Consider the following 10245-nt stretch of genomic DNA (forward strand, 5'->3'; position numbering starts at 1 on the left):
GGCGCTGTTGGACTGTCTTCACAGTCTGTGCCTCTATTGTCCTGGCCCGACATTCGTTCTCCTCCCCTATCGGGGTGGGTGGGCGGTGGGCTATAGGACTACGGCAGGTGGACGGAGGGGGGTCGGCCGTTGCTCGGTTCGTCTCTCTCCGTCGCTCTTACTGCTGTGGCGAGCCATCCCCCTCCCCATCTGGGGCATGGCGTGGCTCAGGCCTTTCTTCACAGCGGGGGTGCTATGTACGGCTTTTCAGGCTACGTTACATACCCCTTATTGGCTCCATTTGGGACAGGTGGCTGTGTTAGCTGCCTGCGCTTGTCGCGGGTAGCGGTCGCGAAACAATGAGCTTGACTCTCTTTTGTTCTCGGCAGGGTGTCTCGCACAGTGGTCAGGGAACAATGAGCTTTGCTCCGTTTTGTTCTCTGCACGGGCTGTGCCGGCTGTCTACCTGTGACAGGCGGAGACAGAACATACTCTTTCTCTCCAGTCTCCCATTCTTTGTATTCACAATGGTCTGTGGGGACTCGGCTATAGTATCGCCTGGCCGGTGGTCATAGTCCTTAGCCAGCATAGGTCACCCCCCCCCCCCCCCCCTCCTAGGGGTGGGTGAGTGATAGGGCTACTTGACTTCGGCAGGTGGACGAGTGAGGATCGGCCGTTTACGGCCGTTTCTCTGTCTCAGTCCTTACCCCCTCTAGGGGTTACGGCTGTGCTGGACCACCCCCTCCCCACTTGGGGTGAGTTGTGGTTCAAACCAGGTAATCTGGTTCTTAGCACTGGGATGCTTCTCTAGCACAGCGGGTGGGGTAAGACGCGCCGGGCCCGGCTTTGTCTTGTTTCTCCACTCTCTCTCCTTCTCGGCAGAGATCTGTGCCAGTTACCAACCCCTCTTTCCCCCACCTCTTGTTCAGGTGGGCGGTTTTGGGTTGGCAGTCAGAGACTGATCACGCTTTTCTTTCACACTCTTGGCGGTGTTATCGGCAGGAGTATTTAGTGCGCGACCTCCCCTGTCTCCCCTCCTTTTGTGTTTTACACAACTGGTGGTTGGGTTCGGACTCCTTGTTTGAGGAGGGGGAGTGTATAGGGTTGCCTGCTGGTTGTAGGCTTCCCATACAGAGAGCGGCTGCTGTTGCAGTTTACTTTGTCCCGGATAGGTTGGGGGTGTCTCTCTTCCTTCCTCTTCCGGGATGGGATGGCTTTGGGTTTTCACAGGCTTTCTTGCAATTTGTTTCATTTGCTGAGTCTGCGGTGATTGCCTACCACATGCCACACTTTTTGGCTTGATCCGCACCTTAGGATAGTGGTCTTCAGCCTACACCTTTCCCGCTGCTTCATACGCAGGGGTCTGCTGGCTTCGGGGTTTCAGGCTGCTTCGTCCTCACTTTTAGTGCGGAAGAAGTTAGCAGGGAGTTTTTCAGGCTCAGGGTCTGATCCGGACTTTTTTATTGCCAGGGGCTAGTTTCTAGCTTCGCTTACAGACCACAGGGAACATGGAGTTTTCATAATGTTACTCCTCCCTCTCCTCTCTGGAGGAGCTAGGATGGCATGGTTTGGAGTTTTCTGCTTTGGTTGAGACTCTCTTCTGTGCTTTCTTATAGGCAATCTTATCCTCCCTGAACGCTCTTTTGGGTTAGGGAGGATGCCTTGGATGAGGCTTTAGCCAGGCTGCTGGCAGCTTGGGCTAGGGTCGTCACTGAGCGGAGAAGTTTCCCGGTGACGTTTTAGGCTCACACTGTTTTTGCTTGGTGTGATCTCCTTCCTTTACAAGGGGTTGGATTTCATGCTGGTGGCAGGAAGCAAGGGTCAGGCTTTTTCGGGGGTTGTTAAAACCTACTCAATAGCTGAAATCTTTCCCTTCCTTCTTGGACCTCTGGCAGCGCATTTATGCGCTCCCGGTTACAAAGGGGTGTTTTGGTTCAGTGTCTCCTCCCTCTCTGCGGGAGGTGGGTCGGCATGGGCTAGAGCTTTCAGCTTTGGCTGAGATTTTCCTCGGTGCTCTCATATGAGCTTTCCTTCTGTGTTTCTGCACACAGGAAAGGGCTCGGTGTCTGGGGGTGTTGGTCTCTGGACTATCTCGGGGGCTGGTTGAGCTTTTTCAAGGTCAATCAGCTTCTCAGCTGCACTTTCTTTTGGTGTTGAACCAGGCTTTTTGCCTGGTGCTCTCAGTAACCAGGCAAAATTCCGAGCTGTCCTTATCCCAGGTTTTTTACCTGGGCTTGCTGTTCGACTTTGTCTCTTGGAAGGTTTATTCTTCACACAAGAGAGAATAGGGAGGCTTTAAGCTCTTTTCACTGCCAGACTGGCACGAGAGCAGGCCTCTGCGGGGTCTTTAGACCCGATCTTCGGTCGGACGGTATCGATAGCTATGCTGGCCCTCTAGTCTTTCCTCAAGTTTTTTGGGGGGTTCGGCCTCACAGGTCTGGGACATGAGGGTCCTCCTCCAGAGTGGGTTCCTCCACGCGGGAGGGTGGCTGGAATCCTTTTGGATCGCTCAGGGGACTTTTTTCCCTAGCTTTGTTTCCCCCTGGACTTAGACCGCTTTATGGATGCGTTTTCGTCTAGATGGGGCCTGCACTGGCAATTGCAGTCTTGAGGCTGTGATGTAGACGCAAATCCTTGGGCTTCTCTTTTGCCTGAGGTTAGGAGCAGTAGCTCTTAGTCTACTAGCCTTTCCTTTTTGGCTATTTACAGGCATGTCCTGTTGCATTCGGGCAATTCTTCTGTTGCTTCTTATGTGAACTAGCTGGGGTGAGCAAGTTCTCACTCCCTGTCAGACAGAGTTTAAGGGATTCTGATTGGGTTTTCACACTAAATCATTTTCTCAGGGGAATTTCTCCCCGGCCAGCTCTGCGATCTGGCCGACTCGCTCAACAGGTCCTCTCAGGGCTTGCACAGGGGTTGGCCCATCTGCTTACGGGTCTGGAGGCGTGCTGTTTGTGTTTTAGATCATGGGTTCTGACTCTGGTCTTTGGGCACGAAGCATATATTTCCTCCACTTTATCTGTGTATGCTCCTTTTTTGGCCTCCTTGGCCAATTGGGGATTTAGAGAGGGGGTGCAACTCCTTAGCGCCCCTCTCTCAAGCCAGGTGGTTTTTCACCTCTGTTTCGGTTTTTGGCTTTGGGCAGCTGGGCCTCTTCTTTGAGGTTCCGGCGTCTCGGCAATCTCAGCTGTTTTGAAACAAATAGGCCTCTCTTCTGTTGCTCATGGCGCTCTTGTGGGCATGATCAAAGGACCTTGTTTTACGAGGTTTAGAGGCTCCCCCTTGTTTAGCGCGTGGGACTTTGTTCTACTTACTCTGGGCCTCAGCCCTATAGGGCAGTGAGGCGCATGCGTTTTTGGGGTTTGCCAGAGGATGTTGCCTTAGGGCTTTTGGTTCCGTTTGTTCACGGTTTTTGGCCAGGTTTTGGGGTTTCAGAAACCTGGTCAATATCCTCTGGTGTTTGATTCCCTCCTCTCGGGAGGATTCTCGCTCCGGGAGATTCGGATTTTCTAACTGTCTGGTTAGACTTTTTTAATCCCTTTTTTGACTTTACTGTCTTTTGGAACCACGAGCTTTAGCTCAGGTTCTTATTTCTTTACAATGGAGCGAAAGAGACATCTTTTATTTGTCTCTCTCTAGGGGCTCTGCTACATTCATAGGACAGTCCTATGAGTGGTGCGTTTTGAACAGGGGGGGGGGGGGGGGGGGCGTTCAGTCCTCCCTCTATTCCTTTTCAGGCGTTCGGGAGTCCAGAGTCTGGTGTTCTTCTCTGGCTGGTGGTGTTCCTCTCGCCTATGCGAGGTTTGCCAACAGCTCGGGTACAGATTTTGGGCTTCCTTTATTGCCGTGTTGCGTTCTGGTCGCCTAGGCGAAGCGTTGCAAACGGCTTACTGGAGATCAGATGATGTGTTCATCGGTTTCTATCTTCGGGATATCTCCTGCACGCGGCTAGATGGCTCCAGTTCTTTGCTGGTTTTAGTTGCTGCAGGGCAGGTTCTTACAAGGACATAAGTAGGTTCCCTCCGCCTTTAGGAGGAATCTGCATTCATAAGAATTGGAGTAAGAATATGTGATTAAATCGAAAATTTTTAATTAAATTTTGATTTAATATAATATACTTACCCAATTCTTATAGTTAATACCCTCCCATCCATCCCCGCTGGATTATGTCCTTGGGGTGTTTGTTTGATTAATAGTCTCGAATGATTATTACGGATGCGGGCGCTCACGTGGTGCGCAGGGTGTTATGGGTAACCGAGCAAGGTCAGGCCATAGCAACGGCTATGGCGTCGCTTTTAGCTTGGTTACCACCCTACTAAGGGCAGGTAATTTGAGAGGTTTTTTCGACATCTAGCATGTGGGACTAAAGTCAATGCATTCATAAGAATTGGGTAAGTATATTATATTAAATCAAAATGTAATTAAAAATTTTCGATTTCTGCCTTTATCTTTTATTGCTTCTTGTCCCCAGGTTATATCTTCACTCTAATTTACTTTGTTGTTGCTCTGTCCATAATTATCCACTTGATGTGTACCTTACGTTATCGTGTTTGTTTCTCAAAGAAGCAGAGGTTGTCTCAAGTGCTTCCTAGAACTGTATGTTTAGTTCACTAAACATTAGTGTGGTCTGCTTTGCAAGGGTTTGATGCATCCAGTTTGATGTCTGACTCAAAAGATGTATGTTACTGTCCAAAATAAATGTTTGAGAAGTGCCAGTTTTTTTATTGTTGAATATCTGTGTTTTACTACATGTTTTCTATACACCTCTTAAAACTAATGAATGTAAAATTGTTTCTTTCCGTTGCTTTGTTATGTCACTGTGAGGGAAGTAGTCATGCTTTCAATTTAGTTTCTTCAAGTGAGGGTTTCACTCGCTAAATCAGCTGCCAAATACAAGATAATAAATGCCAGCTTTAGCTGCTTTGTCATAAAGCATTCAAGAAAGGATAGCAAAATCCACAAAAAGCATAACTGGTATCAAAGACTGGGGTTTTAAAAACCCATTTGAACAGGGAGCTTGAGTTAATGCAGACCTGAACAACGTAACACAAAATCACGAACAACGTAACACAAAATCACGAACATGACAAAGCGACTAATGCTGCCTTTACCACTGAAAGGTCTACATGTTCTGCTGCAGCTAGGTCAATTGACAAATATTGGTAGGAATCTAACTGAACATGTGTGCCCTACTGCAAGGTTTTGTCCCTGATATCGGGAACATACAGTCAAACCTGTATAACAACCACCCAAAAATAGTCTTTATAGACAGGTCGTTATGGAAAGGTGCATCATATAGTGGAAAACTCATGGGGTATCCTATAAGGTGGTTGTAATGGGTAGGTGGTCGTTATCAAGAGGTGGTTGCTAGGGCAGGTTCAACTGTACATGTACTTGCATTTCACAAAAGGAAATTGCTTTTCAAGAAGCAGTTCATTATTTAGTCCCTTTATTTTTGCAGCTTATCATAAAATCCCCCACCCCCTTTCCATGTCAGATTTCAATGAAAGCATCAACATCACAGAACAAGGCAGGCACACACAAAGGTTTGAAATGTATGTATATTTTGTTTTGAACAGAGGGGATTTTCAACTGTAAACTTGAAACATTTGTGTGAAAACATTCATACCCTACAAACGGTGGTCTATGCCAAACAAACTGCAAGGTTAATTTTTAAATAAAAACCTACAATATTACAGGGACTAACCAGGGAAAGACTTTTCACCTTCAAAATACATTTTACAAGACATATTTTAAAGCACTCTAAGATGCAAATAAATTAAATGAAACATGTACACTGTTGTGAACAAAAATCAATGATGAGTAACGAAAGAATAAACAAATGGTGAGTACCTACATGTAGTACAATATCATAAAATGAGAGGTGAATAGTTTATGACTAAGCAGTACACAGTTCCTCCAACACTCTTTGATGAGCAGGCAAGATACATCTTCGATCAATTCTGAGACATAAAGCGCATGGAAAATATATACACCTTGACATGCAGCACTTTCCTCTATTCAAAAGGGAGCACAAAATTGATCATTATGAAGATACATTTGAAGCTGCAATTAACAGTAGAAAAGCTGCTGCTCGCATGAAAAAAATAGTCCAACTCCTGCACAAGAATCGCCCAACCCTATATCTGACAAGGGCAACAAGAATATGACATGAGAAAATGGGTGAATTCTGTAACAAAAGGAGTGTAAAAGTTGATCAAAGAATTCCTTTCTTTTTTTTATTTATTTGGTGTTTAACGTCGTTTTCAACCGTTCAAGGTTATATCGCGACGGGGAAAGGGGGGAGATGGGATAGAGCCACTTGTTAATTGTTTCTTGTTCACAAAAGCACAAATCAAAAAATTGCTCCAGGGGCTTGCAACGTAGTACAATATATGACCTTACTGGGAGAATGCAAGTTTCCAGTACAAAGGACTTAACATTTCTTACATACTGCTTGACTAAAATCTTTACAAACATTGACTATATTCTATACAAGAAACACTTAACAAGGGTAAAAGGAGAAACAGAATCCGTTCGTCGCCTCTTACGACATGCTGGGGAGCATCGGGTAAATTCTTCCCCCTAACCCGCGGGGGGAATCAAAGAATTCCTTGCACAAGTGACGCATATGAGATTCACAGACATACACTATACTTGACATTCATGTCAACACAGAAAAATCTCTTCATCTTTCCATCCCATTTCCCAAAGAAAGTAATTCATTGTTCAGCTTGAAACAGCACAACTAGGGTGACACTTATAGCACTCGTCAGTAACTGCAGTCTTTTTGACAGTCTGGCCTATTCTAGCAATGTTTTTTTTGTGCAACACACAAGGGTTAATAATATGCGAACTGACTGACCAGTAAAAGGCTAGACAGAGGCAGTCCTGGAAAAAGGGACAGTTCACAGCCATGCATTATTAACCCAAGGTCTCGGTATTTTTTCAGAGGTAAAGTGAGAGATAAATCATGGAATGCAACATTTGAGAAAAAGAGGTGTACAATTCTTTGAAGGGAAAAACAGTTAAAAAAAAAATTGATACCAACAGTAAACTTCTAAAAGCTATCACAAATCTCAAGATAAAACTCATGTCCTACTTTAAAACTCTCAAAATACACCGGAGTTAACTTTGCTTCAACCAAAATGTTCATTCTAAAACCAAAGCTAAAGCTTCTTGTATCATACATTCCAACGATCATGCTTGTAAATCTACTGTCAAGAACTGCATGTTCTGTCAAACTTCTGTTTTAATCAGTACAAAAAAAGAAAGGGGAAAAGTACAGCATGCAATGGAAACAAATGAACACATTCAATATTTACATTCCAAAAAAGGGGAGGAAGAATTGCTATCAGCTTTCCAGGTAAGGCACAGGGTTTCAAAATGAAAAGATATTGCAGAGTAACGCAGCCATGGCCTGTCAACAAGCTTCTTTGCATGCAACCTTTCAGCTGTCACAAAAAAACTACTGTATTACTAACAAAAAAATTGGAAGAAAGAATATTGTTTACACGCCATCACTTTGTGTTGACCCTTGGGGTAATTTTAAAACAAACAAAATTGTGCCCTAATACACCTTATAGCCTTTTTGCAAACTGATAGGTATGAATGTTGACTTTCATACCGACTTAATTTGTTATTCCATCTACACCAGAAAAATACAAACTAGGCTGATTTACGCATACATTTGCAAGACAAGGTTCAAGCTGATCTGATCAGTTGCCAATTTTATTTTAATTGTCACATTTTACGTGGAAAATATCTCAAATTATTGGAGATGCTAGCACATTTGTTATAACATTTGAGGTTACCTCAATATGGTGAGGTAAAAAATTGATTGACAAAAACAGGCACAGTGAAAAACTATCTTGCAAAAAATGTAAATAAATAAATTCTCGTCTAAACCAATAAAACGAAGCATGTATGACTTGGACTTTCAGGAGGACTAATTAAGATCTTACTCTTGTGCTGACAGCATCCAACCAACAACCATCAAACTAAACAGTAAGAGACAAACATGCTCCATGTACAAATAACAATCAACTGGTTGGATAGAATTGATTACACTTTTCTGGGTGATCTTCATAACCATACATCGCACAATAAGTACAACATATATATATTCGCAGATATGGCTTTGACCTACACAGGCAAGCACAAAAGCAGGGTGCGTACAGATTTTTTGTTCTAAAATCATAGACCTAAATATAGGTCCCTGTAAAATGTAAGGACTTTTCAAGGACTTTCAAGACCTTCTGAAGAGAAAATCAAGCACCCTCTTACCTTCAAAGCTCGCAAAGAAACACTCACTGGTTATTATACCGCCTTCCCACACACTGATTTAAAATCATTGGATGTTCAAAAACCGATGATTTATTATTTTGTCAAAGGTGACAGATTCGTAGCAGACGATGGTTTTGAAGCAGACAGGGACTGTAGATTACTGTTCAACTTTTTCTTTGAGGTTATCAAATAATAAATCATTGCAATTGTTTATTGTGGGTGGTTATTGTGCAATCAGTTTGCAGCATTAGAGTTTTTTAAGGACTTTCAAGGATCTTGCCAATTTTTTAAGCACTTTCAAGGCTTTGAAACTGACCCCTCCAAATTCAAGCACTTTCAAGGATTTCAAGCACCTGTACGAACCCTGCAAAAGTTACAAAGCAGCAAGAAAAACAACACATACCAACATGCTCACATCATATGTCACTACCTCATCATACACCGAATGCCATATCAAAAACTGTACAACTTACATAGTAAGTGAGTGAAGCGCTATACGTGTGATAACACTTTACCAGAGATCCGGCATTCTCACTTCAGTTTTGACTATCTACAATAAAACAACCCACTTGCAATCTGGGTTATTGGGACAAATACATAACAAGAAGGGCAAAGCCCATACGACTCACATGCTTGACCTTTACATGACCTTGACCCTGAATAACTAAACCTAGCAATGACATCATACACTAAGAACTGCTTTACACATTTTTCCTACCAAAATACATGTGACCTTGACCCAAGGTCAAGGTCATCCAAGGTCATGCAACACAAAGCTGTTAATTCAAGACATAGGAAGTACAATGGTGCTTATAGGCTCTTTCTACCATGAGATATGGTCACTTTTAGTGGTTCACTACCTTATTTTGGTCACATTTCATAAGGGTCAAAGTGACCTTGACCTTGATCATATGTGACCAAATGTGTCTCATGATGAAAGCATAACATGTGCCCCACATAATTTTTAAGTTTGAAACAGTTATCTTCCATAGTTCAGGGTCAAGGTCACTTCAAAATATGTATACAATCCAACTTTGAAGAGCTCCTGTGACCTTGACCTTGAAGCAAGGTAAACCAAACTGGTATCAAAAGATGGGGCTTACTTTGCCCTATATATCATATATAGGTGAGGTATTCAATCTCAAAAACTTCAGAGAAAATGGGGAAAATGTGAAAAATAGCTGTTTTTTAGACAACATTTATGGCCCCTGCGACCTTGACCTTGAAGCAAGGTCAAGATGCTATGTATGTCTTTTGGGGCCTTGTCATCATACACCATCTTGCCAAATTTGGTACTGATAGACTGAATAGTGTCCAAGAAATATCCAACGTTAAAGTTTTCCGGACGGACGGACGACTCGGGTGAGTACATAGACTCACTTTTGCTTCGCATGTGAGTCAAAAAAGAGAGGGCAAAATTACATTATTTTCAAATAAGTATGCAAAAATCAGGGGTGGGACTCTCTTGTGATGAAAAAAGAGGAAATCCCTTTTTTATAGGGGGGTTCGGGGGCATGCCCCCCCGAATTTTTTTCAAATGGTACATTAAAATCTGTGCAATCTGGTGCATTCTGAAAGTAAAATCGTACTTGTTTGGATCAGGTAAAAAAAAAGACATTTTCCTCCTCCCCCCCCCCCCAAAAAAAAAAACCCACCCTAAAACAATCCCAAGCAAGCAACAACAAAAAACACTTTCACACAACAATGGTGCATATTAACGTAATGAACCATGTATCCATAATCTAATACTGGCAATAGTATGATCCAAGTGACGCCCCAGTACATTGAAGCTCAAAATTATTGTTAGTTATCAGGAGTTTTCAGTTAGCACAATTTAACTCTCAAGCCTCCAGTGTTCTGTTCCATCTTTACTTCTCTCCATATCATTCAGTCAACAAGTTATAGATACTGTGATGAATTCTCCAATAAGTTCTTTATCAACCTTCTCCCCTGTCCAATCCCATCTCCACTTGTTTTTCA

Source organism: Littorina saxatilis, linkage group LG1 (assembly GCF_037325665.1).
Source record: "Littorina saxatilis isolate snail1 linkage group LG1, US_GU_Lsax_2.0, whole genome shotgun sequence".
In the NCBI taxonomy this organism is placed as follows: domain Eukaryota; kingdom Metazoa; phylum Mollusca; class Gastropoda; order Littorinimorpha; family Littorinidae; genus Littorina; species Littorina saxatilis.